The sequence below is a fragment of the Schistocerca gregaria genome, chromosome 1, assembly GCF_023897955.1.
Source record: "Schistocerca gregaria isolate iqSchGreg1 chromosome 1, iqSchGreg1.2, whole genome shotgun sequence".
NCBI classification, from domain to species: domain Eukaryota; kingdom Metazoa; phylum Arthropoda; class Insecta; order Orthoptera; family Acrididae; genus Schistocerca; species Schistocerca gregaria.
The window spans coordinates 258,690,728-258,697,492 of NC_064920.1; the positions used below are offsets into that span (position 1 = coordinate 258,690,728).

Below are 6,765 nucleotides of genomic sequence, written 5' to 3' on the forward strand. Positions count from 1 at the left end.
AGAAAAGTCTATTCACACATTTTTGGCCAGTTTTTGAAAAGTTTACATGACCATATTTCATGAAGGATTTGAGATAATAAATTGAAATTTGGTATTTTTCTTAGTTTCAGCAGCCACTACAGGTATACCAACTTTCAGCAAAATCTAACAGGGTGAGGTCAAATTTTTATTTAAAGTGTGTTGATTTGACATGGAATGACCCTGCTCTTCAGCACTTAGTTGCTGTTTTTATCTACTGATTTACAGTAATCCTATATGTAACTTTGCTGTTTACAGATAAAGGTTTCAGCTGTCTATGTACTGTGAAAATTAAAACTTGCAATTAAGGCTAACTAGAATCAATATCAAATATGTTAACAAATTATACAAGGAGCAGCTAATAAAGTATGGCACTCTGATTTTTAATATTTGAATTCTCAATTATAAGCATGAGAGTACACAATGCCATACTATGTCCTAGACAGGAATAAACAGTCTATAAGGAAATTATTTTTACTTCTCATATTGTGGTTGTATATTTTACAGTTCAACCTAAGTTCACTGTCACTATTAATCACAAAGACCATTGGAGTGAAAATATATTGGTATGAATCTAAAGATCCATGAAAGGGATTTTGCAAAAGTTTTAGTTATCAACTTTACATAATATTATTACTGCACACTTCTGAAAATATACATTTATGAGCTCAGCTGCTTCCCCAGAACATTATGTCATAGTACAGTGTTGAGCAACAGCATGGAAGCAATCCCATCTGCATGGCAATATATGAGAGGAGCTTTTAAAAGCAAAGCAAGCAGAAATGAGTATTTTCTATATAGTTATCATGATATAGTCATCAGTACGACAAACTGTAATTTGCTGTTAGCATAGGAAATAGCCTCACTTGTCCCAGATCCCTAAAGCCGCCCATTGATGGTTAGAACTTCACAATGCGTATGAATGAATGAACATAATGTATGAAAAATCACTTAACAATACAAACTTTTTGTCATTTACAATACACTATGACAGTCTAATGCATGCTAATGAAAGCAATATTCTCAGCACCTAAGCCTGGTTTCCAGACTAAAAGATGGAAGAGAGTGATGATGTAGTGGAAAGGCATACATATGGTTATGGTCCCAATCTCAGCAAAATTACTGGGTGTGTACGTAGAGTGTGTAGTGACACTAACCAGAAGTGTAACATTAGTTTTAGCCTTATCAATTAATTTGTTTGCCAGTACCTACAGATGCAGATATTGTACAGAACATTTAAATATTTGTGAGACTGATCACATACCATAAGTATGTCCTAATATTCATTAATTAGGTACCGCAAACTATTGTTATGTTTTACTTTTACATTAATCTAAGGCATCTTTCATATAATAACAATTACCTATGCTTGAATAAACTGACTAACAAAAGCCTATACTTATTGTGCTTCTAATTGTGGTTCAGAGTGGAAATGGAATGCTTTTTAAGTTTACACTTCCAATAACGTTTATCGAAGTTAAGGATGAATGTTCCCGATTAGTTAGTGTAATTCTATTTACTTCTGCTATTTACTAAGGAAACTGACATTAAATCTTGTTGTGGCTGGTTAATGCAATGACCCATAGCGCAAAATATTTTCGGCAGATCGCTGCATTTCTGAAGACAGGCCGTCATATCTTTAACAAATTGCTGCTAATTTGATCTACTAATGTTTTTTTTACTGTAATGACACTATCATCACACGCTTTTAAAACGCTGTATCATTTGTCTCCACTCATTATATATAAATGATTAAATGTACTACAATCTAAAACGCACCTTGAGCGCCAGTCCGTTCGAACTTTCCGCCTATCACTGTTGGTATAGATTTATTGCAAGACGTTTTTCTCTAATTTCTGTTGTAGTTAGGCTTTATCAGAAGATAATTGTACAGAATCGCGATAAGCACGGAGGTCGTTTGATCTTTCATGCATTAATGTACTCCTGAATGACTTCGCATATTACGCTGAAGACGTTAGTGCGTGCTCACCACTTGAACTGACTCTCCAATCATTAAAAAAACCCTCTGGTTTCGCTACATTTTCGCAGTGACCTATACAAACCTAAAAAAGAAAAGCAGTAACTATTCACAGAAAAAACCACAATTTACTGAAATCAACCCGAAAATATCACTACACTTATAGATGTTAATCGAATTACTTATAAATGCGTATGTCAGTTCTCAGCGGATTTAAACTGTGAGATGAAAGTAATGACTCCTTTACAGCAGTTACAGTCATCACTTCTTTGCAGGAATACTTTTAAAAAGAAATTAAGAAAAACTGTAAGTAGCGGCAGTGACACCAAAACAATGGTGTGAAAGTTCCCCGTCCTCTTGGGGAAACTACGATTTAGAGAAACTGAAAATGGAACATAAGACGTTACTATCTCGCAATAATTTCAACGAATCAAGCAATGTTCTATGCAATTGGCCATATGTACTATGCGGTTTCTACAAACAAGGATTATTTCTACAAACAAGGGTTACGGCGCATGAAGATGACACTGTGTTCCCAACAAGATCCGTTGTATGTTGAGAAATACATATTATTTTCTTTAGTACGGAGAGTCTAGCAATGTGTGTTACATAAGCATATGAATCATGTTCCACATTACTCGTTACTAAAAAAACCTTTTCGTCTGCTACACGCTGACATTCGCTTTACGCTGTGCGTCGTTCATTTGTTTTCGCAACAGGTCTACAGTAGTAAAATGCATGGAGTAAAAAAGAGAGATGCTAGATTCACCTCGGTGACACTTGTCAATGAAGGTACCACAGTGTGACGTTAGATTGGATTAGATTAGGTTCAATTTGCGTTCAATAAACCCAAAAAGTGAGATGACTCTCGTGGGTGTGGAATATGTCAGAAAGTATAACATAAAACATTTGAATATAATATTTTCTATCCTGATCATTTGTCAGGGGACTGTCGAAATAGGTGAATACAATGCAGTAAACTGGAACAGCTAATATTTACAGAATTAACACGCTGTCAGAATGAAACATTGTTATGCACTATTAATAAATTTATCATACACAAAATATCTAATATTGATTCTTGTGACCAAGTGCTATCAAAACGGAAATCTAACAGACATTTTTACTTAAGCTGGCTTAATAGTCTCCGTTACTATGACGTGTACATGCCTAGTTACTTTCGACCAGTCTATAGCCTAGCTTACACGACAACACTGGGTTGTGCCATTCGTTGCGTGGAATGAGTTGCACGCAAATGGTTTCATATTTGACTGTAGACACGACGACACTAGCATACACTTCAGTTTCGTCATTTTGTGGGTTCCTGAGTCCTGTCTGAAATGAAAGTTTTGGCAGCTGCAAGGCGGACGAGTTGTGATGGAGATAAAACTTGTCGCGTGGAATCGCTGCATAATAAAACATTAAGAAACATGTTTCGATTCGTGACTGAATGAAGAAAAGACGTGAGCTCGGTTGCTCAGCACCTTGGTGAAATAATTTATAACGGTGGATCCAAGAAGGTCTTTTAATTGTCTTAGAATCTCACCAGAACTGTTACCGTTTCTTCCAAATAGAGTTAATTATGCGGTAAGGAATAAAGATATTGTAATGCATGGAGCACTGTCACCAGATTTGAAATTACATATCACATTGCATGCATTACATTCGGCAGGCTGTGGGATGCAGTTTTAATTGGTGATGACGCTTTTTCATTAACACCAATAATTATTAAAAGTAATAATTAGTAACATTAACAGCAGTAATTATTCGAAGCAGGTCGCATTAAGAAGAGAATGGTTTGCAAACTACTCTCTTGAAAATAAATCTGTACAGTGGCAATATTTTAAAATTCTAGCATATGTGAATGGGGAACACGGCAGCGACGTTTTAAATAGATGAATATCTAATGAAGAATGCAGCTTCTTGAATTTCTACAGGCTTCCCTCCTGTCAACAATGTTCCTTAACAAAGAGTTGGCCAACTCGAACGATGGGATTTTAGTCTTGTAGACGACAGCATTGCCAAAGCTAGAATTACGCTGGTTTGTATATTTCTTAATTCAGTTGTATATGTGCTACTAACTTAATAAATTTTGCCCTGCAGCTCAGATATTGTCAAACCATCTATGTTATGATCGCACATGACCGTCTCAGCGGCAGCAATATGATGCTTATTTTTGTAATCAACATCACTGAAATCCCCCAAACACCTATGCAAAGAATAGATATCTAAAAAACGAACATTATTTTCCCGCTCCCCACTTCATATTTCAATTTATCTACACCCTACGAACACACATTCCCTCAAAACTCATTCAACTAGTGTCGCCAAAGTTGGAACACGCCGAAAGTGTATATCTTCACCAACGAGTTCCACAAACGCGCGGCGAGCATGCGCAATGGCTGGCAGCGCAGTTGCATGCAACTTAGTGTCGTCGTGTAAACTAGGCTTAACATAACACTCGCGATACTCTGTCTCTTTTTTAATACCAAGTTTATTGCAGCCAAACAGCCATAGAAGTTCAAAGTACAATTATAATAATAAACGAAATTAGAAAGCGTTCGTATTGTGGTTTCCATACTCACGTATTGACCGTGTCCTTATGGTACAGAGGTCTATAAGGTAACATTTGCATATTCGATGACACCTTTTACACTCACGCACTATGTTTGGTTCATGATATGACGTGTTGTCTCAAATAAGCTGGCGGAAATCATAGACTGCCTTTCTGCTGATTATGTGTCTCATCTCCAAGTTTTCCTTTGTCCATGTTCGCTCAATCATGGTGCTAGTGCTGTCAAAAATTCTGGAGATACGTCTTTCTTTTTTCCTTCAATGTTTTTAGTTGACTTTCCGACACGATAGTGTTGGGTAGCATCAGGTTTGTCCGTAGACCTTGAAAGAGGAAGGATTACCTCATTAGCAGGGACACGTAGATTGTATAGTTTTGGACACTCCAACTGCTTGCTTTATATAAGTCACCGTTGCTCTTTCTAGTGTCGTTAGATTTTTCACTGTGAGATGTGGTCCAATGATTTCTGTGCCGAACATCAGTGTTGAGGAGATTTTGACTCTGAATAGTGCCATTGCAGTTTCTATGCTGGAGAATCTAATGTGTTCTATTTCACAGATAACTATTATTTCTTGTATTCCTTGCTCTGTTACATGTTTTGTGCACCATTTTGCACTTGTTTGTTTGTTTGAGGTACTTGAAGTCTGATATGATTTATTTCCTCTATGAAGATCTCAGCTGATGTAAGTGCTGTTCCTCCATTTCACCATCATTTATGTTTTGTTACATTTCGGTGCAGCAATATTCCATCTGTTTATGGCTTTTTGTAGCTTTGCAATGTCTTTTGAGCCTATTACAGTATCGTCAGCATATGTGTGTAAGATTAAATCTTCCCTTTCGGGTATTTGTAAGTTTTTTTCTGCTGCAAGGATATATAACAGAGAACTCAGTGGGCCTCCCTGAAGTACTCCATTGGGTTAGAATATCGGCTGTGATGGGTAGAGGTTGTCTGAGATCCTTATTTCGTTCAATCGCAGTATTGTGCTTATTATTCATGTCCATGTGTTGTTTTCACTTAGGGTTTGCTCTAGTTTTTTTGTCACAAGCTTTCCGTTTATAAAGTCAAAGGCTTTTGTGAAGTCTATACACATTACATAAAATTTTTTTGTCTGCAAAGGCTTCCCATACGCTTTTTAGCAAGAATTCTGTTGCTGTCAGAATTTATCTTCCTTTCCTGAATTCCATATGGCATTTAGGGAGATATTCATTGATTGTTTGCTGTATTCTTGTCGTTATTATTTTTGTGAATCCATTGAAAGGTACGTTTTCTAACTTCCTATGTCTCTGTATTTCCTAGGGTCTTTGGGGTCTCCTTTTATTACTGACTGTCTCCACTGTTCTGAAATGGAGGCTGTTTATATACACTTACTGTAGACTTTTGTCCATGTTGGCGTTAGTATTTGGACAGTGATTGATTTTTCGAATATTCCAGTCTGGTTTGACTATATCAGACAACAGACAAATAATACCAGATAATGATAATAGTATGTGATCAGAGTATAAATTTCTAATGGTGCTTTATACAAACTTTGGGTGCTTAACAATGGCTTTTTGAGTAAGGTCTTCTGAAAATATTTAATTATTGGATTTCATAGATTGAATAATTCCAAAGTTTTGGATCATGCTGGACGATTCATAGGATTTGTAACACAGAAGCTTTAACCATGCCAATACGCCGTTTAATTGCAACAGTAGCTTGCAACATAAATGAAACACAAGATAAAATAACATCAGTGTACTCACAAAATATTATACTAAATTAAATTACACAGACACTTTCATTAATTCTGTTGCTGTGTGTAACTATGAGTATGCTGAGTCAGATTGTGTCTTAATAAAACAGAGTAATGGTGATGGGCCAAATAATTATCTGCAACAATCATAGGTGTGTGTCTGACCTGGAACGTTACAAGAACAAAAAATATGCCATCTTCTTGGCAAGACAATTGAACTGCGTAATTGTTTTAATGTTTCACTGGTTGCACGCCACAATCGATACAACCGCTTATACTAATTAATATTTTAAGTAAATCTTTATTTATATTCTCAACTTATATCTACGTTTTTGCAATATATCAACACCCATTTTGCAAATGTGACTTTAAATGGCCATATGAGCTGTGAGGCGAAAGGACACAACTGCAGGTGAGCAATTCACTCTAAATTGCACACAGTATAATATTTAACTACATATTCA

The 6,765-nt window shown here is 36.1% G+C and overlaps 1 protein-coding gene across 5 annotated transcripts in view; it reads right to left on the reverse strand.

Moving 5' to 3' along the window:
* Positions 1 to 2,727, reverse strand: part of LOC126339492 (peroxisomal acyl-coenzyme A oxidase 3-like) — a 99,826-nt gene extending 97,099 nt beyond the window's left edge. Inside the window, exons 1-2 of one of the 5 annotated variants that reach the window (XM_050001638.1) lie at positions 2,651 to 2,727; positions 1,798 to 2,081 (exon numbers count right to left, since the gene is read on the reverse strand). The gene's annotated coding sequence lies outside the window, so the exon portion shown is untranslated. Of the gene's footprint in view, positions 1 to 1,797; positions 2,102 to 2,178 lie in introns of all 5 variants that reach the window. The other 4 variants (XM_050001639.1, XM_050001640.1, XM_050001637.1 and 1 more) reach the window with 4 other exon arrangements.
* Positions 2,728 to 6,765: the final 4,038 nt, after the last annotated feature.